This window comes from Gymnoscopelus microlampas (genome assembly GCF_963454915.1).
Source record: "Gymnoscopelus microlampas genome assembly, chromosome: 12".
Taxonomy (NCBI): Eukaryota; Metazoa; Chordata; class Actinopteri; order Myctophiformes; family Myctophidae; genus Gymnoscopelus; species Gymnoscopelus microlampas.
Genome location: NC_139949.1, coordinates 36,628,466 through 36,650,641, shown reverse-complemented (window position 1 = coordinate 36,650,641; position 22,176 = coordinate 36,628,466). Strand labels below are relative to the sequence as shown.

Sequence of the window (22,176 nt, the reverse complement as noted above, 5' to 3'; positions counted from 1 at the left end):
AATCCTAAACAGGCAAGCTTCTGGATGATGATGCATTTCCTCGCGGAATTAACAGACCTTGTAAAGACATGGCATGTTTCATAGTTTCCACTGAGCTCCATCTAAATGGGTCATTAGTGGACTGAGACTGACACTTTGTCTCAATAACCTCAATGCTCCGATTGTTACAGAAAAAGAACAAAGAGGGGACAATGTCTTCGCTGCCAAACCTGGGAGGCGGGAGACAAATGCATTGTGAGAATGAGGGAGAATCACAAACTAGCCTGTCAATTTTTTTTGACAGACTAGTTTAATGAGCACCACTGTGGGTGTGCACTGTCACTGTGGCACAGTGACTGTGGTTGTATGATGCTTCATAGTATCACAAGCTCATGTGGTGGTATTTTTATGTCATTGTCCTGTCTTTCCTTCCTTTAACACTGTAAAATCTCTGGAGTGTTAACCTCTTTCAACCTGGTGAATCCTCCTCCTCTCTTGTCTCTGCTCTGGTTGACATCTGACATCCACATGGCCGTTGGATTAAAAGTAGTCATGATGACTAATGCCGTGACTAAATATAACGCTGACATTGGCCGTTCAGAAATATAGTACGTATGAACCCTGAAGCTTACCCACAAGAAACTTACAAGCCACATCCTTCTAAAGAGAGTTTTATGGATGAATGATTTGGGGAAAATATCTTATTGTGATTATTCAGATCATTATTGCGATCCAGTAGTTTTTAGGGTTCATTTGTGTTTACCGTTTTTTACAGTATAACCACAAAACTTCTAAACAGAGCTTAACATGCAGAAAGGTAGGGAATTAACATCGTAATTGATTAATTATTTTTTTGATTACTTGTTCAGCCCTAAAGAGTTTAGTTTACTAGTTTCTCTATTGATCCTTTGATAACTTAATTGGCTAAATTAGGTCAGATCCGATTCACAATGAATGTTTCATTATGTTATACAGCCTTTTTTGAGGGAGCACAAACATGTTTATGTGGCAGCACATAAAATATTAATTGGAGTGCAGTCCAGTGTTCTTTGATTTAATGCAACATTTATTAGAGCTAATACGCCATCAAGAGTGCAATACAAATGTTGCCACGTTGCCTGGACCAGCTCTCGGTCTCTCAAATCATGTTTTCTAGTGCGAAAAAGTACTATTACTGGCTGATACTGGCTGCATAAATAATGGGTTTTCACAATGACAAGAGCTCCATAAATAGCAGACATAGACAGTGAAATCATCACATGGCAGCTATTCAACACTCTTAGACCACAAGGATCCATCTGTTCTTCCTCAACTGTTATCATAAGATTAATTGAACTTTTCCGACCAGAGCAACGGCTGCATCGTTTTTCTTCCACAAAACCTCAGTTCACCTTCTACAGAAGAATGAAAGGATCTGACAAAGGTAGAATTCTGAAGCGCAACTTCGCCAATTTCTTACCTGAATCCTATCGTACTAGTAGCCTACATGTATGTAAAAAAATGATCTTTTTCCCTTTTCCAGCACCATTGAGAAGTGAGTGTTATTTTAAAATGTCCTCACAATAGAAAAATGTGTTTCAGATAAAAAAAAATCTCTGAGGTCCGATGGGGTCAAGAGTCCAAATGTTACAGAAGAGGCAGAGAAAGAAAGTATGGGAAGTGACTCATCTCTTTCCCAAATTTGGTTAAGAAAACAAAGTACTGCACTTCCTCCACCTTCTCCAGTAAAGCCTCATTTATACTTAGTTGCGTGCCACTACTGTCGGGCTCAGTAAATAGCAAATCTACAAGCTCACAACGCGTCACATTCGTGACACGTTGTGGGCTTGTATATCTGCTATTTACAGCATGCAACAACAGCATGCAACTAAGTATAAACTGAAAACTCTGGGAGCGGGAGTACCAGTGACAACCAGGAAGAGACTGGGTGACGACCACGAAGAGTGTGGTGACATCTGGAGAGACAGAGGACGGCCGGAGAGACGGCGACCCGTGCTTTAGAGGGTTGGCAGCCCAAACCACTTCTTCCGTGAGGAAGAACCAAAAGCTACAGGCTGCGGTGAAACCCGCAGGGAGGGTCTAATCCATCAAGGCAGAGTGAGATGTGCCCTGCAGCAAAGACGACCAAACGCACAGAAAATCCCCGACTTCTCAGACGAAGCAGGAGCCAGGCCCGGTGGCAACCCACAGTGCCTAGAGCCTCCTAGTGTCGCCAACACCAGCTGCAACATTTCAACTAACCTGGCCTGGCATTGGCCGGACTGATGGCATGGATTCACTCACATACGTTCATTGCCGTCATTGTGAGCTTGTAGATCTGTTATTTTTGAAATTATTTGAAGAATTGTGAACAATGGAATAATTGGGGAAATAATTTACAATCACAAAATCTTTTTAAATGGGAGTCCGTGGGCAAATGCACATCAATTTGGGGGTCCTTGACATTAAAAAGTGTGAGAAACACTGGACTACATGACATGTATGTCAGTACTATGCACAACAGGAGCAACATGCCGGTTACATTATTTGACAGAGATCTATGTGTTTTCCTATCATTTCTGACCATTAATACAAAACAATGTCTATTATTTTTGAGTAAATTAAAATCCAAATGAACAAAAGGGTTTAAAAAAATGTATTGTAACATTGGAAGAGGGGAGGGGAGTGATGCTGCATTCACAATGGCAGCGAGTAAAGCTTATAATATCTGGAGGAAGGACTGAACATCTCCACAAACTCATTTAAATGAAAGACTTTCAAAGTGGTTAATGAGATGAATCAACTAACCTATTAAGACCTGAGGCCGAAGCATTCTACAAATGCTTTCTAAATCAGTAGTTCTCACACTTTTTCAAAAATTCACTTGTTCAAAAATAGCAGATGTACAAGGTCGCAGCGCGGCACTAAGTGACGCGCTGTGAGCTTGTATATCTGCTATTTTTGAACAGCCAACGCTAAAATCTAAAATGACACACAGATGCTTTCCCGGTATTAATCAATTAAGCGATACTAAAAAAAAAACGAACGTGTCGATTCACTATTAAAACGAAATTAATCTCTAAATAGCGCTCTTCTCGATTATTCAATTGATTGAATAAGTAATTGATGGTATAATCACTAAGGAGATAACCGATAGTTGCATCCCCAATGTTAACTAGATTTCACTTGGCTATCCTTGGAGCAGTTATGTGTCCTTGCCATCAAGATGGAAAAGAGAAAAACAACTCCTGTGACAGAAATCATTGTGGATTTAGGTGTGAAACAGCATTCCTTGACTTTCACTACAGTGTCTCTAAATCCAACTATGTTTTACCGCATCATTCCTCAATGATTGCTGCTTACTACTGCTCGTCTTAAGCACACACACACGCACACACATCACACCAAACATCTGTTATTACGGTAATGATACAGTCAAGGCTTTGCTCGAGTTGGGAAAGAATTAGATATGATTTATGTGACAGCTGCTGACAAAACATCACCTGACTTTCTATAAACCAAACATACTGTGAGATGGGCTATTAAACGAGAATGGGAACCTCTCCAAGGAATCCACTTAGTTGGTTCTGACAATACATGTTATCTGCTAACGGTCTGTTAAGAGAACATGGAGACACAGTGATAGGCTTCAAAGAGGCAGATACCCATCATGGGTCGTAGTGTAATCTGTGTCCACAGGGAGGGGAGGAAGATGAGATAGAGACAGTTGTGGTAAACAGTACAAGTAGAGTCCAACACGTAGCCCTATCTCCATCTTGTGTGGCCTGTAAGAACAGAATGGAGCCGAATGGAATGCATTAAGGACACAGAACAGAATGGAACAGAATGGAGCCAAATATACTGTTGGGGCTTACAGTTAAGTGGTTAAATATTAAAACATAAGAATATATTAGTTGCGGTGGAGAGTTCCTCCATTTATATAACTTACCCGGCAATTTACAGATGAATCACAACATGACAGGAGCATAGTTTCCTTAGTGGCGAGTGGCGAGGTCCTCCCTGACCCCAAGTTCAACAGGTTCATGCCTACTAGCATGTGTACGTATGTGTGCTTGTACGGTATGAAATAGCAATTGAATTTACTCAAAACAAGGGTAATTTTTTCCAGTTTGACTTGGTGCAGCATTAAATGTATCACTGTTCTGATTTCACACAGCAGCATTGCGGAGAGGACCAGACTAGTAACCCAAATAGCCTTTACCTACAACGGCATATGGATGTTAAATGGCCTTACAAGTTATAGAAAGTCAGTGTGAATTCAAACCTTTCCATCCCATACATACCAAGACCTACCACCCAAAACCCTAACCCTCTTTTTTTTCTTTTTGAGGAAAGAGAGGGGTTTTCCAGTAGTCTATGGTCTTATCCCTTCCCCAATAAGGACCACGATGGAAACAAGCCTTCAGGCTTTTTTGTGCTTTTATCCTTTTGGATTCATTTTCAATAAAGTGCTCCATCAATCAAAACTATCACTTCCTCTGACTCTCACATTCCTAAAGAGTCCATTTTCATCAATCAGTCGGGCTCTATATCTCACACAGTGAATATGCTCTACACTTGTGCAATTCAAGTTCCGTCACTGTCATACTATAAGTGAAAGAACACACAATGGACAGAACTATGTAAATACCACCATAATTGTCTCCGCCAGGCCGGAGACAATTATGGTAAAACTGTACCGATCTGTGTAAAACTTTGTATGCTCACTCCCTAGAGGCCAAGGGAAAACCTTTGCCCTGCATTTTTCACATCTGCCTTTTATAGTGCCACCAGGAGGCTTATGTAAAACATTTTTTTTAATATTACTCCTTCAGATTGTATCCAAATTTCACGCTAATTGGTACACATGATCTCTATAGTCATGTGATCAAGACGGATCTGTCTGATTTCTCATACTCCATCCTGGAATCCTGATTGGCTAAGATTGACATCTAAAGTTTGCAGGAGTGGCCCGTTTTGAACAAAGTGCTGCAAATCATGAACGCAGCGTCCGATTGCGGTGAAACTTTGAACGCACAGTCGCACTACGTTGAGAAACAAATGCCAACCTTTTAACATTGGCCTATTATAGCGCCACCAGGAGGCCGAGTTTTGCCCCCAAAAATATGTTTTTATATATTACTCCTACAAATGTATTGCGTACAAACATCACGCAAATCGGTATTCATTATCTCTATAGCCATGTGATCAAGACAGATCCGTCCGATTTGCCAAATTCCGAACATTGCTGGCCCACAATCCTACCTCACCTGGCGGAGACGTGTGCTCCGTAGAGCACTTTTTCCAGTTGTTCTTGAATTACTTGCCATATTGTTCATTAACCATCATTAAGTACAGGAAGGCCAAACCTCTCCCTTGGACATTAATGACCCATCTGTAGCATCAACAATAGAAATACAGCCCTGATTGTTGTTGCAGGCTTTCTTCTTGCATTACATTCCTGGATAGAGGGCCGTTTCACAACCATTTCTGAAGTACTGATGCTTGCCTAGCACCACAAGTCCATGACCAATATAGCAGATGGCTAATGGTGACTAATTTCAAAACATTTTTCAATGTGTGCTCCCCTGAAAGTAATGAGCCCTTTACAAAAGGAAATAATGATGGTTTTACCACATCGCCCACGTTATTTTATTCAGCTCTCCAAAAAAACGGATCACAACCTTTCTATAAAAGTGAATCCAGGCCCAGTGTTTTCAGTGGTCTTTTCTTACTCTCTATAATTAAGTCTTCTGCCCATCTCCCTGCCGTGTAGACCAGACCCTAATTAAGGACATGGGTGGGACAGCAGAAAACCAACCTACCATAATCCCTTGCCGTGCCATACTGCCATGAAGACCCACGGTTAGCGGTAACGGTTTATTCTGGGAAGCATTAAGCCCAAGTTTTCTGCTTAAGAACACAGGAAAAGATTACTCAGCAGGTTTAATCTCCACCAGCTGCAACGGTCGGTTGCCTGTTGCTCGGTTCGGCCGAACCCAGTGGACAGGGGGTATCTGGATAGTAAAGACCCCACTGCTCCAAGCCAACGGGAGTCAAAAGACTCTGTCAGAGCCATCCGATTAAGTTGTTTTAAAAAAAGTGTTTTAGGTTATACAGTGCAGTGCATTGCATCCAGTAACGGAATGTTATGCTAAATTCAAGTCTGGGGTAATGGCAACTATTTTTTTTTAAACTGTTTAAGTCCACAGTTTTGGAAGTGAATGTAGCATTTAATCTGATTATTTGCTGTGCTTGTTATTCTACCCGTTTGACCTCAATTTCCTACTGTAATATAAAATCTGACACACCTACACACACCCCTAAGCTACAAAACGTGTTGGGACATTTTTGTTCCTGCACAGTTCATGTGTCATAAACAGGTTGACTTATGTTCTCAACATGAAAACTATTTATTTTAAATAGCTCCAGTACAACACGCATAAGTAATTATGAGGCAAGTGTCGGCAATAGAACTGTTTCTACATAAATAACTCACCCCACATGCTGTGTCTCTTCAAAAGTCATTAATATAAGATTGGATCGCTTTGATATAAATATGGGACTGCCTGGGTCCAATCTGATTAGAAAAATATGAGCCATTTGCAGACTCATAGCCTAAGCCACATGGCAAAATGCTTACAGCAATGCCTTCATTTTCAACGAGCGGAAACTTTATATTTATTACCATCAGAGAAAATGTCCCTTATTTAGGCTATTAACTGACTTCCTGTGTGAATAAAAAGTAATCCTTCATTCACACTTCTGTTAAGACATGGCGATAGTTATTGAAGTCACAGTACCATGGGGCACAATGTTGCTGGAAGCTATACCCTAGTGAAAGCTGAGAAAGGTGGACTTTTTTAACCTAAGTTATATTTTATTGAGCTGGAAAAATAATCTTAAATAACTTAAACCCTTGTTCTGTGATATTTGTAATTTCTACCAGTTCACAGGTACCAGTTCACCAGTTCACCCCCCCCCCCCCCCCCCTCACCTCTGGGGTCCTGTACCTTCACTCTCTGCTCTAAACAGCATTTTTTACATATTTTGGCTGGTAGCCTGCTAACTCTACATTCCCAGGGAGAAACATACAGTAACACACCGTAAGCCTTAGCATGGCAAGGGGTTCATATCTTTAACATATTTGTTTTCAATCAAGAATTGTGGGAATCACTTGTAGTTCATAAAACAACATGTTTAAGTTGCAGGTATGAATTGAACAGAATTTTGAATGTAAGTGGTATTCCAACTGAAACAGGAGTTTTTTTTTGCAGGTGCCTTGAAAGCTGAAAATCCTTTTGCAATAAGACATATTAAAAGGTACATTAACATGATGACAGACACACAAGAATGTGAAAGATAATATGAATACATTGAAAGCTAAACTGTTAACAAGGTTATGGTCGATGAAGTCCAGTTCCTACGGTCAGCTATGAGCTATTGTTTCAGACACGTTTTAATGGCAACTTATTTTTGCAAATATAATTATAGAAGGCGAAGGCGTTCCATCTTGTGAGTACGTATTCTAAATAACTGTGATTTTTAGGAGATGTGTCCTTGGTCTAGGGGGGTAACAAGTGATTCTGTCCGTGTGGAGTTTTGACGTGGCAGGCAGATTGTGGTTGCATCACTGGCTGTTAGTCATCTTGCACAGAGCTGCTAGCCATGCTTCATCCAGCATGTTTTAAAGACATTAATAACCACAAGGTGGGTATTTAGTTATTTCAGGCCATTTCTTTAACATGAGGAGACACAGACAGGCAAGGTCTCTGGCTCTTAACACACATGCCTTAGCTTACACAAGCATGTGCGCACAGTCACGTACACACACAGTACGTACCACCTAAACTACTGGTGCACATGTACTGTATATGCATGTGCAACACATGTGCTGCACAGACAGACCATCAAAAGCCTTTGATGCTGTGTCAACGGGAACACTTTAGGCGCATGCAAGACAAAAGGAATGAATTGATAAACATGACCAAATTGAGCTATATTTGTATTTCTGCAAAAGGGTAGACCATGGATACATAGAAAAAGGAGAGGAATTTACAGTTATTTACATGTAGTGGGTAATTTGACAGCTCTAAAAGAGAAACAGAAATGTGTCATTCTGTGAACACCTGCCATGTTCCCTCAAGTCCAATCACTGCAGAGAATACCCTGAAGTCCAATCACTGCAGAGAACATCTGCCCAGAAGCCCAATCACTGCTGAGAAATCATTCAAGTCCAATCACTTCTGAGAAAAGAAAACCTGACACCGGCCCCTGAAGTCCAATCACTGCTGAGAACACCTTCCCTGACGTCCAACCAATGGTGAGAACACCTGCAACGTGTCCTGACGTCCAACCAATGCTGAGAACACCTGCAACCTATGCTTAAGTCCAATCACTGGTGAGAACTGTCACCTGACCTGAATTCTAGAGTTGTTCCAATACCAGTATTAGAAATGCCTCCGATGCAGGCTCGAATGCTGGATTGAGAATCGGTGAGGACGCTAATCTATGCACTGATCCAATATAACGGGTGCCAGTCCTTTTGAGGTGCTGTCTGACCAACGGTAAAATACTCACAACAAAGTAGCCGCACACTCATAGCTTCAGTGCCAAAATATTTATTGAGGACAAGAGACAAACCTGAACCAACCCATACAACAATGACAACACACACACACACACACACACACACACACACACACACACACACACACACACACACACACACACACACACACACACACACACACACACACACACACACACACACACACACACACACACACACACACACACACACACACACACACACACACACAGAATTATGTATTTATTTTTGACCGATGTTCAAGTATTGGAATGGGTATCAGGAATGGAACATCTCAGACCAGCCACTACTGAGAACACATGCCACCTGCCCTGAAGGGCAACCACTGCTGTCTCTATTCATTTGCCTCCCATTTACTGGAAATATAGGCCAGTGTTTTGTCAGCCTGTGCTTAAAGCTATTGTACTAGACACAAATCATGGAAGAATTGCACTATAGAGGACAGCTGGAAAAAAAGTGGTTATTCCAGCGGGGGGATTCTATTTCAGTTTCACCCAGGTGATGGCTGCTCAGATGATCATAATGTGCGCTTGGGAGTGGTGGGGCTGTTAGTTAGGGGTTATGTGTCTTGCTCAGGGACACTTCGGCACACACACACACACACACACACACACACACACACACACACACACACACACACAGTGTGTGGGTGAGCCGGGAGGCTAAACCGGTGACTTTCATTTGGTTACCAGACAGACAGTCTCTCTACCCACTTAGCTATCGCCATGCACCCCAACTGTGTGCCACAGATGAACGCTCTTAAGTCTTCTATCTTTCTTTGTATAGGCTTCTATGACACCAAGTATCAATAAAGCCTTCAAAACTATGTGCTACTCTGACAACTCCATCAGAAGGAATGAGTATACCTGCACTTTATTCTTTTTAAAACACTAATGAAACTTGGTATGAAGTCTATTTAGAGTATTGTAAAACTACTGTACATATTAGTGATGAATAGCTTTGTGTTGGACATGATAAGAAATAAAGGGCAAACATGCACCCTGCTGAGTGCTGAAGTCAACGAGAAAACACTAGCCTACTACACTTCCCTTCTGGTATGACCCCAAGGAAAAAAATGAAAGAAAGTATGAATGAATGAATGTACACGTATTAGTACTACTCATTATGAAGAAAATAAAGTGTTTTCAAAATGTTATAAAATGCCCAAAAACAACACCAAGACGAGGGTCTATAATATAGATGTGGACTCGGATAATATATAGATCTATATAGACTCTATATAGATCTATATATTATCCGAGTCCACATCTGGTCAGTTTATCCCCATCTGGACTACAATTGCTTTCACATAATGCCAAAACGGTCGCCCCAAAACACAGTCACCCCGGGGCAAACCCTGCGGTATTCATGTGGTATTCCTAAACGTAACCTCAGTAAACTATGCCTAAAACGTAAAACGTAATCTTATTCCTAAACGTAACCCCAGTAAAATGGTTCCATAACCTAACCTTATTCCTTAACTTAACCTCAGTCAAACAATGCCTAACCCTAAACTTATTTCTAACCTTATCCTCCTCAGTAAAACAAATATAAGAACCGCTGGTCCACGAAAACAATTGGGGCGAGCGTGTTTTGGGGCGAGTCTTCCAGTTAACTTTCACAGTGACGTCAGCCCAAGACAGACAGACGCTTCTAGAAGTAGTGGAATTTAGGACTTTAGTTTCTAGAATCAACTGAAAAGGAGGAGCGATCTGGTCAATGATTCCTAGCAGAAATAGTCTAGACTAGTCTAATCTAGTCTAGTTTACTTGAGTAAAATGCATTATGTCCCATTTCAAGTTCTCAAAATGAATGAAAATCTTCTTAAAATAGCAGATATACAAGCTCACAACGCTTTGACACGGGCTGTGAGTTTGTAGATCGGCTATTTTCAAATAGCCGAAATATATAGGGCTGAAAGTAGCTAGGTTAATGTATGTTTCGTAATAATAATATCTTAATCAACAACAACTGGTAGAGTTTTCAAATAATGGTAGTGAAGTAAAAAGTAGAATATTTGCCTCTGAGATAGTGGAGTAGAAGTAAAAGCACAGAAAATTGGAAATACTTCAGTAAAGTAAAGAATACCTCAACATTGTACTTAAGTACTTGAGTATATGTACTTAGTTACTATCCAATGCTGCATGTAAATCGTTAAAGGACGCACCGTTGCAAAGTTCAGTCATACTTTCAAAACTTTCCCTTTTCGCGGCGTTACAATGTAACCAATCTACCTGGACAATACGATACGTTGTGACGAGCGAGCAATAATATTCAATCACAATGACGGGAGCACCGCTATAATCTCGTGTTTACCGTTCATATTTTCCACAATAAAGCCACAATCTCTCTACTAATCATCAACACCTCAGCTACCTACACTATGTAGACCTTGTTGATATTGACAACCTTCCCAGCATGTTTGGACTTTGGACGACAACAGCTCAGCATGCGGCCACTTCTGACGTACTACTGTTAAATGGTGCCATGACAGTCCAGACTTACCTTTATTTTCTTGTTTTAGAACGATTCACTTCACACCTTAAATGCTGTCCGAAAATATAGTCTGCTCCTTTCCCTTTCTTGGGGTTAAAGGAATAGAAGACTCTCTCCCCCTGCCACGTACAGAACCTCCTCTTATGTTAGTCGAGAATCACCCAGTTCCTCTAATAGATGCGCAGCGACATTCCATAGCTGCCTACTGCAGTTCATCCTGGAAAAATACAGTAGGCCTACATGGACATTGGACATTCTGGTATGTGGTTACCATTACCAATAGTTAGAAAATGTAGGCCACCTGCTCTCTTTATGTATTCTGGTATAGTTAAAGTTAATCTTTTGTCAGCTGCCTATATTTGCTGTAACTTTGGCTGCTAGAAAACCAAGACATAAAACAGCACTGTTGTGACTAAGTAGTTCCTTAATTTAATGGAAGAAGCCTTTGCCCCATAAGTGTCTGTTAGGGTTAGGTGGGCCTACACAGGCACGGTGTACAGAACAGAATAGTGAATACATTTGATGAAAAGTTCAAATATTTTATGCAACGGTTTATAGTAGCTACGGTAATACTATGCATGCTACCCTGCACGTTTACATTTTGGTCCAAGAAGGCTTGAGTGTGTGTGTGTGTGTGTGTGTGTGTGTGTGTGTGTGTGTGTGTGTGTGTGTGTGTGTGTGTGTGTGTGTGTGTGTGTGTGTGTGTGTGTGTGTGTGTGTGTGTGTGTGTGTGTGTGTGTGTGTGTGTGTGTTGTGGATGTACAACCTACGCCATCTGGAGAAAATGCCACTAGTACTTTGAGAAAGTAAGTTAAACAAGTATAATGTTCTAGACGCCTGGAACACCCGCTCGTACTCTGTCGTATGGGTTTTATAATAAAAACACATAAGACAGATTATGTATTAAAACTTTTATGATTTGTGACTACTTTCGCGACTAGAAGTTCAAGTATGCTTGTTTACATACTGCAGGCCTGGTGTTTACATATACACTGAATACTTGAACAGGCTGACATAGCAGGAAGTGGGGGTGCTGCATCACCTAGTGGTGGTTCTGGGGGTTTTGTTAGAGAGACCAGTTAGATTCAAGATTCTTAGATCACATAGTACAGGACACAACAGTAACATTTTGGGGTTTCAGCTTCTCAACATTGCAGCAAAAAGACCAAATGAGACTTCGTCTTCACTTCACGTCCCACTCATCTCTGTATCCCTTCTTGTCACTCTTTTTAATCTCTCAGGACCTTTTTAACCGAATCATGGGATCTCAGATTATTAGGAATTTTTTGATAGATGCTATTTTTATATGCAGTTATACAGTATGTTATATATTAAGATATACAGTAATTTAACAACTTTACACATAACTACACACATCTTCTCTTATGGGGGGTCCCTGGCACAAAATCCTTTCAGATGGCAGTCCGTAGCCGAAATACATAATAATTTGACCTGAAAATGTTTGAAAACCACTGACCTGGTATCCCAGTTTCCCTGAGGCACTGCATTCTCTCTGCACTCTACTTATGTGTTTGTTGTTGGCTAGAGGGCTCATGGATGTTTGCCTGCATGCTTGTGTGTGACTGTGTGTGCACAGCTGCCTCAGGGTGTGTGTGTGTGTGTGTGTGTGTGTGTGTGTGTGTGTGTGTGTGTGTGTGTGTGTGTGTGTGTGTGTGTGTGTGTGTGTGTGTGTGTGTGTGTGTGTGTGTGTGTGTGTGTGTGTGTGTGTGTGTGTGTGTGTGGCAGAGGGGATGCCAATGGGGGGGGGTAATTGTTTTAAAAAATGTACAATGGGTACTCTGAAAACGGCAGGGGCATGCATTCCCAAAGGGCATCGTTCCCAACAGGCTAGAATATCATACTGTATATCACGGTCCCAGTCATTAAGTCGGAAAAGACACAGGTGTACCACATTCCTGACATACCACACAGGTGAACTATGCCCCCCCCCCCCCCCCCACACACACACACACAGTCCAAGGGATATATAACATCTTTGTGCAAAGTGTTGTGGCAGTAAGAATTATAGTCAATCATTTGTTGTGCTTCTTGTTTAAGGCATTTGCCAGTTTTGCTGCTCAGATCTTGCATGAATAGGCTCTGTGCATGAATTGGAACAGGAAATGGGTTCATCCATAACATATGACCCCCCCCCCCCCCCCCCCCCCCCCCCATAGGGCACAGTCTAAAGATACAGATGTAAAATGAGCATGGTAGGCGCCAGCGGTCCGGGCACTATAGGCTCTAATGTAGCATGACAGCGCATTGCAGGTTTGAGTCCCGTTCCCGACGATCTTTGCTGCATGTCTCTCCCCATCTCTCTCTCTCCCTGTTTCCTGTCAATTTCCACTCCACACTATCAATAAAAAGGCAGAAAAAGACCCCCCAAAAATATACATTTTTTAAAAGAGAATGGTGGACATATGAACCCCCATAGGGCAAAGCCTTAAGATTTTCACAGTTATTAAATGAACATGATAATAAACATCATGAGAAAAGGAGGGTGGACATTTCCTGGCAGGCAAATCTGTATTGCAGAATAAAGTCCCCTCCTTTAACTTCTGTTTTCAGAATCAGTGGGGTCAAATAGTGCTGGCAGCATGTATTTGGGGCTGTTTGAAGTTGGCATGGCCATTTTCATGTATGTACCATTCACTTAGTCTGAGAAAAGGGGGGTGGACATTTCCTTGCAGGCAAATCTGTATTGCCGAATAAAATCCCAATCTTTTAACTTCTGTTTTCAGAATCAGTGGGGTCAAATTGTGCTGGCATCATGTCTTTGAGGACCATTGATTGAGTTCACCTATTGAGCAAAATCCTTCCCCTGTTCCCTCACCAGTCCCCTCACCACCTCCTTCCGACCATCCACCCCGCTGATCCTCCACCAGCTATACATACCCCAACCCATATCATACACCCCATCCAGAGCAACAGTATTTATCTTCCAGTAATCTCTCAAGAACAGATCCATAGCTGGAAGAGTGAAAAACAGCAGAGGGCGCTGTTTTTACTTTTTATTTGACGATGGGTTCCCAGATTGACCTTCCACTAATGTGACATTAATTATTCTGTTGACAGAGTCTACCCTGTAAATGACTGAAATAATTTGTATTTCCAGACCATAATAACCTTTTCACAATGGACCCCAGAAGACTTGCGCCTCAAAAAGAATTGGAGAGTGAGGTAAAACGTTAATAATGTTGCCTCATTGAAATACTGTATGATGAATGATTGAAGTTGCCCTAAGTAATTTCCATATGTGCAGGTCCTGAGTGGATACCATCTCTTGGCCAAGAGGGCCAGCATGAAGGTGTTCGTGGTTGACCAGTATGCCATGATAGAAATATTTCAAAAAGGTAAGGATCACCATATCTATGACTACTGCTTAGTGTGCCTTAACAACTGGAATGATCACTTGTAGCTGGATGTCAAGGAATTTGATGCCATCATCGGGGCATGGCAAACACAATCTCTGGACTCTTATTTATGTATTTTGTCCAAATAACACAGCGTTATATCTACCACGACTTGAGCATCTCGTAAGCTACAACCTTAATCATATTTATTTTGAAAGGGGATTTATTCAAAGGGTCATGTTTTTGGACCCTTTTGAGCATGTCTTTTTAATGTATTGATTTATAGGGATGGTTGGCTTATGTAGATATAGGCCTACTGTCCTGCAAGTATGAATGGGGTCAGTTGCAAAACAAATCAACAAATGTGAAGAGTAGATACACACTTAATGATTTATCCGCTTCCTCATGCTTTACAGCCTTCATGAGGCGCAAGAATGTGAAAGTGTCACAGTGGAACTGTGAGTTAAGAATTAACTGTGCAGAACAAACAGGCTTCTTTCCAGGAGCTGTAAACCTTCCATTATCCAAAGACAGAAAAGACTGTCAAAAGACCTCTAGGGGTCAGTGTTGGCTCACTTACTAATGCACATACCAGCTTTGCACATTGCCTAATCCATATGCTGCTACTGTACCAGTCCACCGTCATACTGTTTGGTCACTTTGCCTGATTTGAATACTATATTTATTTCAGTCAGATAACTCACAAATACATTGAACCAATATAATTGAACGAATAGATTGAACCAATATTATAGAATGAGAATACAAGTGTGGATGTAATATTTTATCTTGCCGTTCAGGCTCTGCAAAAAATGTCTCCCTGCTCAGCACAATTAGACAACCATCATTAACCATTAAGAGCAGGGAGATAGATATACAATAACAACTCCCATGGGGAACAGAACCAATAGCAGAGCCCACTGGTGGTGCTGGGGTGGTGGTGGGAGCAAACAGCCGCATGACAACAAACCAGAACACATAAAGCGGAAGGAACGGAGATTTAGGTGAGATTAAATAACCCACCCAATTGATCAGTTGATTGCCACGTCAGTGTATGACGTATGGGTCTTGCATGACACTGTATACACAACACAGCCACATAGTAATGAGCATGTGTGTAACCTCTCGAGTGTATACTGCCTGAATTAACCTTGCAGGCTACGTATCATGTTGTGCTTTTATTCTTAATTTGCTTTGATCTGTTTGTTTTTTACTTTTATGTCACACTGTTGAGATGCTGAACCATTTTTTCATTGTTCTCTGACGACAGTGACAATAAAGATCTAAAAGTGGTCAAATACAATGTGGCTCTAAAGACAATCAGTGTGATACTGGACATTCTGGTCATGGCACATGCAAAATGAATTTGAAATGGTTTCATATTGAGGGTGTAAATATTGTGCTTTATGGATAATTGTTCAAAATATTGAGATAAAGATGAAAAAGAACAATGTCAAAGATTTACAATTTTGTTCTATTATATCTTATTGAGGAAAATGCCTGCTTTTAGTTATGACTGTGTTATCGCAAAAAAATTGATTAGCCATGTGGCCAGAAGATCAGACCTATATTATCTTGCATGAAAAACTAACAGCCCTCTGAAAGTTATATTTTACCACAAAAAGAGAGCAAAGAAGGCAAAGTTATATGTTCTGTCTGTCCTCTGCTACATAAGCTATTTTGCGTTCCCAAATAATTCTGACCATGTAATCTAGGTGGTTCTGTCTTATTTCCTGACTCCTGTATGTTGGGTAGATTTTCCCTATGATGCCCCTAGGGACTTGGCACCCCGGGCTATTGTCCTGTTTGCCTGGCCCTTCCACTGGCCCTGGGCTATGTAGCCTATATAGACTTGGTACACCAATTCGTAGGCATGTGTGGTAAATAAAGGCAAAAACTTTAATTACAAAACAATCACATCAATTATGTCAACAACCCACAATAGCACTCTGCATGCTATTGACATGACTAATCGGTAGAGGGGGACTTTTATACAGTCAAGTGGCTGTTCTCATGCATTTTTTTCTCCTCAGTGTGTTGGTATCATGTAACTTTTCAGAAAAGGCATCATTTCAGAAAAACTTGTGTGGCAAAAAAGGTGACCACTTACAAAATAGTAATAATAGCTTGAATTTATATAGCGCCTTTCATGAACCCAAGGACACTTTACATCAAAAACAATGAATCACCAACAAACAAACAACCAAACAAAACAACAAACAACTGCCATAATCCTGAGAGAATAGGTGTCTTTTCAAGGCAGCCTTAAAAGAGTCCATTGTTAGAGCATGGCGAATCTCCATTGGGAGAGACTTCCACAGGGTGGGGGCTGCCACACAGAAGGCTCTGTCCCCAAAGGTTCGCTTGCTAGTTTGGGGGATAGAGAGGAGTCCAAGTCTGTGGAGCGCAGGTTCTGTGAAAGAGTATGTTTATGGAAGAGGCCTGAGAGGTACTGTGGGGCCAGGGCGTTGAGACATTTGTATGTGAGAAGGAGGCGTTTGTAGATGCAGAACTTACAGTAAGCCCTATTTCAAAAATAGTGAAAATAGCATGTATACAAGCTCACAACCCATTGCTATGCAACATGTGAGCTTAAGTGGTAGGTCTATTTTTGAAATTGGATTGATGCACTTAATCTGGAAGCTTAGAGATGGAGAAAATATGCATGAAAGAACAGCATTTGAGGTTAAATGTTAACTCAAGGGGGTGGTGATTGCCATCCCCTGAAACCTCAAATGATGCTATCCTGAAAGGTTGTATTGAATACATTGCTACCTAGGAAGGTGCATGCACTCAGTGGAGTTCAAATCTCTGCCCGGAAGTGTGGCCAAATATGGCATAAATCATCTATGACATAGGCCGTCAGAATAATGTCATGGCACTCTTGTTTAGATTTTTGGGGCTATGCTCTATAGTTTTTGTTAATTCACAAACTATTGTGAAGCTCATGCTCTCATGTTTGTTTGGGCTTTGTTGTGCTGATGCTATGAGTGTCACTTTGAGTATTTTCAACATTTTGGAGTGAGTAAACATCTGATATTAAACACCTTTGGTAAAGCTATGTTTGTTGTAGACTAGTGCTACTTTGAATTTCTGAGTAAAAGTCACAATTACCCCCCTTTCAATGAAAAGGATGTTGTAACACTTTGCCCATGAGGCCTGCATGAGGCTTGCTTTGTGTGTGAATGAGCTGCCATTAAGATATTTGGGTTTGAGCCTTTTGGGGTTTAGGGTTTAGCACTAAAATGAAACTGTTTCATTTGTTTAACCCTTATACCTTTAGAAGCCTTTGTGTTTTGTCTATTGTGTGGCTCCGCTTTTGCAGTCTGCACATTGTGTGGTACTTCAAGGGGAATTTTGTACTGAGGGCACTTAAGTTTGGGTGACAATTTCTTGAATGCTTATTTGGGCTTGTCGTTACAGTCAACAAGCACACATTTGCTTGTGGTTACAGTCACGATTTGTACAGATCCTTGGCAAGTTTGGTTTTAAGTGGAGACATAGGACAGAAGGAGACTCAGTGGAGATATAGGACAGATGGATACTCAGTGGAGACATACTGTAGAAGAGACGGAGACCCAGTGGGGACAGATGTGTGACTTTATCTACAGTTGTTACAGTAAATGACACATTTCAGTGTCATCTTTGGGCTGAATGAATGCCCAACACTTGTGTTGGCCTTGTGTGGGGGTTTTCTAAAGGCAGCTCTCCACCACACCGATATCGTCCCGACTCGGCCACGGAAGGCGTTGGAAAGCGCCTCCTGCCGACAACCTGCCAACAACCTGTTGTAGATAGCGCCATGTCGTCAGGTCGGGACTTCTAGATTACCGTAGATGAACGATGAGCAGGTTTGGTCGTGGCCCGACCGGTAGAGCCGTCGATAGCCGCGGGGTAGTGAAGAGGGGGGAGAGAGAGGGGTATAGGTTTGGTCCGAGTGCAAATGCAGATTCTGTGAGTGAAACAAGCGACCAGGTCTATGAAAACAAGCCCAAAAGAAGCGACCAGTTTCACCACTTGAGCCCTATTACATCAGCTACTTTCAAAAAAAATCTTGAAAGCAAGCCCAAATAAGCAACTACACTTCAGAAACAAGCCCAAACAAAAGCAACCCTCAACTATGAATATTTACTAGGCAAGCGACTTTACCAGCGCTGCCAGCTCTAATGCATGCGAACGACAATATGCGCATCGGCCAACAGTTTGTGCTGAACTAAATGCCAACTTTTGTAGACTGTTGTAGTCTGTTGTACTCTGAAGTAGTCTGTTTGGTGGAGAGTCACCTTAAAAGTTGACTGCTTCAGTTCTATCTCTCTCACACTCTGTGGCAGCAACCTGTGTTTTGTTAAGATTTTCCCTATTTATTGCTCATTTTGTTTATTTAGTTAATGCACCTTAAAATATGTTAATATGAAAAAAGACAAACTGTGTACTAAGGAGAGGACAAAAAGGTAAATGAAGTAAAGCATAAGAGATAAGACTGACATACACACCGGTCAGATGTGGGTGCAGGAACAGTGATAAAGTCCACACATTCAATCAGACTGAGGTTGTCTGTCGATGACTGTAGTGCCTTACATCCTCACACATTTAACCCCACCGGGTAGTCTACACGCATAATAATGCAGTCAACTCCATAGACACATAAACAAAAAAAGAAACAGAAGAATTACCAACATCGTGGCACTGGAACTTTGGTCAGACACTCTCCTCAAGATAAACCATTCATTGCAATGATATTGCATTCAATTTGGTGTGACTCTGCCAATTTGGTGTGATACTACAGATTATCTGTGCAAGTAAATAGCCCCCCTGAAGCTGAGCCTATGATACAGAGTTATTACGTGAACATAACATTGAACCCTTCAAGGGCATAAGTTAAGATACAGTACACAGGTATAACATTAATCAATCCATAGAATTCACATAGTGAAGGCTGGTGGAGGGAGTTTGATCACTGATGAGCTGGTGTCCCATTTATCAAAAGGGGAGATAGCTGGATAGATTAATAGATAGATACTGTAGACAGACAGATTTCTATTGTGCTCATAATATAATTGTTGTACTTACATGGTTTGGTCAACAGATGTCGCTCCTTGTTCGTTTCACAGTAGTGGATGTTTGGTTAAAAGCTTGAATGTGATTGTTATCTTGATGATGTGGTATAATGTGCTACCTCATCTTGTTTTCTAATAAAGTACACAAAGTAGATGGTTTATCTGAGGATAGACTAACTAAGATGAAGTTGTGGCAGGCAGTTATGGCAAGCCCTCTCTCCCACAAATGCCGCAAAATAAATGCAGAACAATAAATTCAATCATAAATCTTGGCTTGTTGACACAACAGGGCGTCTCTGTTCTTAGGTAAACCGAAAGGTATTTTGCTTACCACGCTATGGCCTTCAAAGAATGACATGCCAGCAGGTACTTTTCTCACACCTGAATTGGGGGGGGCGTCACAGCGTGAAATTGGCTGTGGAACTGTGATTTGGTAATTACATGTGGAGGACTGAATGTCTGGCATGTCACAGATCAAGACGCACAGAAACCATTTAGGAACGTTGAAAAAAATGACGTGATATATTATGGAATGTGTCAGCTAGTCCATTACTGTTGGTATAGCATGTGAAGCATTTACGCTTAATTTATGGACTACTCACGATACGATGCATTTTGAACTTGTAGATTGGCTATTTTCGGTGCACGACACCGGCATATGATGAAGTATAGCCAGGGATTGCACCACCGATACTGAATTGGTCAACACCGAGACTAAAATTCAGAAAAATATAGCGCAATTACATTACGTTTTCCATCATGTACGTGTACGAGACACCAACCCATCAGTCACACGCCCTGTAGCCTCACAGGAGAGCGTGCGCTGGAGCTGAACGATCGTTATCGCTATTTAGATATTTGGCATAAATATTGAGGTATGACGTTCTGTCCATATTTGCATGTGCAGCCCCAGCGTGTGCAGGCACGTGCACTCCCCTCCAGTAGCACCAAGACTGTTTTTTCCTGCAGGAAACCCGGAGCCTAAATCTGGCTTTTTATACAACAGTAAGTGACCTTGTTGTGGCAAATGTGTCCCGGCTCTGTCAGAAATAAGAGTGTGTTTTTTTGTGTGTGTGTCACTAGAGAGCAAGATGACTGTAGCACACTGTTTTTCTACGTCGGGTCCGGGGACTACCAGGGGTCCAAATGTACCCTTATGGATCTGTAACTCTGAAAGTGTACAAATGTACACTCTCAGAGGTAAATAAACATTTGGGATTTTCCAGTGTAGTTTGGGGTCCCAGAGAGTAAAAGAAAATGGGAGTTTGTGGCCTATAATGCATATCAAACTGGGGGTCCTTGAAATGGAAAAGGTTGAGAGGCACTGCTATAGCGCACGAGCAGCATCCCTTCCTTTCCTCCACCCAGTCATTTAGCTGAGGTTAACGTCTTCCAGATGTGGTGAGTGTTTCCATACGTCAAGGCTATACTCAGCTGCTGTCCATACGCTGCGAGGTTATGAGGTCAAAGATGCTCCGTGTTGTTCTGAAGAGATGATATAGCAGGATCACACACACACACACACACACACACACACACACACACACACACACACACACACTGTGAGTGTATAGTGCAACAAGTTTGTGTGCAAGTGCAAATGCGTACAGTATGTGCATGTGTGTGTGTGGCATGCAGGTGCGTGTGTCTGCAACTATGACCTTCTGGCTGTATGCCAACAGGATTCTCTCTCACGCACGCACGCACGCACACACACACACACACACACACACACACACACACACACACACACACACACACACACACACACACACACACACACACACACACAGATCGGGGTTGGGAGTTTCAATGTCTTTAATCAAACCTCATCAGCAGAGCATTTCAACATCATTTCAACATTTCTGGTCTGTGTAGCATTGACTCCAGTCTGCTTCCGTAACATAGACACAGGAAACACAGTGTCTGTGCGGTACATTTGGTACCAATGCCAAGTAATTAGATGGAGGCAAAGAAAATACAAAGCAGTGTGTGTGTGTGTGTGTGTGTGTGTGTGTGTGTGTGTGTGTGTGTGTGTGTGTGTGTGTGTGTGTGTGTGTGTGTGTGTGTGTGTGTGTGTGTGTGTGTGTGTGTGTGTGTGCCTGACCCACTAAACAAAGTAAACATTTCCTTAAGGCCCCCGTGAATGGTCCGGGGCCTCCTCCCTCCAAGAACATAATTGTTCCTTGTTTTTTTCCATCAATCTAATAAACAGTACTGTAACAATGAAATGTATGCTCTTCTCCCAGATATGATTTGAATAGTGTTATATGTTACAATTGTAATACTTTCTGTGATTCATTGTACCTTTTTGATATTGTGACACATTTTAATATTGTGTGCTACTTTTCCATTTATCAAAATATATTTATATTGGTGTCAGATCTTGCTGGCTGGGGCTTGGGCGTTGTTTTCAACCGAAACAGTGGGCTCCACATATATTTTGTGCCGCGATTGGGTTGCATGTGTAGTGTGTGTGTATGCGTGTGTGCGAGAGAGAGAGGGAGAGAATTACAGGCTGTTTCTTGTTCAGTTGGATGCAGTACTGGATAGTGAGGTTGCATGGAGATCTTTGAAGCTTGTGAAATCTCGTTATTTCAGTAGTATGTAGTTGAATTTATGGATTCAAATAATGCATCTAATCCATGGAACTGTGATTCATGTGGTCTGTGTATAGCCAACTTGTGTGTGTCTGAGG

The 22,176-nt window shown here is 41.6% G+C and overlaps 1 protein-coding gene across 3 annotated transcripts in view; it reads right to left on the bottom strand.

The window, feature by feature from the left end:
* The window catches only part of LOC311056931 (prolyl 4-hydroxylase subunit alpha-2-like), a 35,671-nt gene extending 24,458 nt beyond the window's left edge, over window positions 1-11,213 (bottom strand). For all 3 annotated transcript variants that reach the window (XR_014601932.1, XM_084073783.1, XM_084073782.1), the window contains exon 1: window positions 11,075-11,213. The gene's annotated coding sequence lies outside the window, so the exon portion shown is untranslated. The remainder of the gene's footprint in view (window positions 1-11,074) is intronic.
* Between the last annotated feature and the right edge of the window lie 10,963 nt (window positions 11,214-22,176).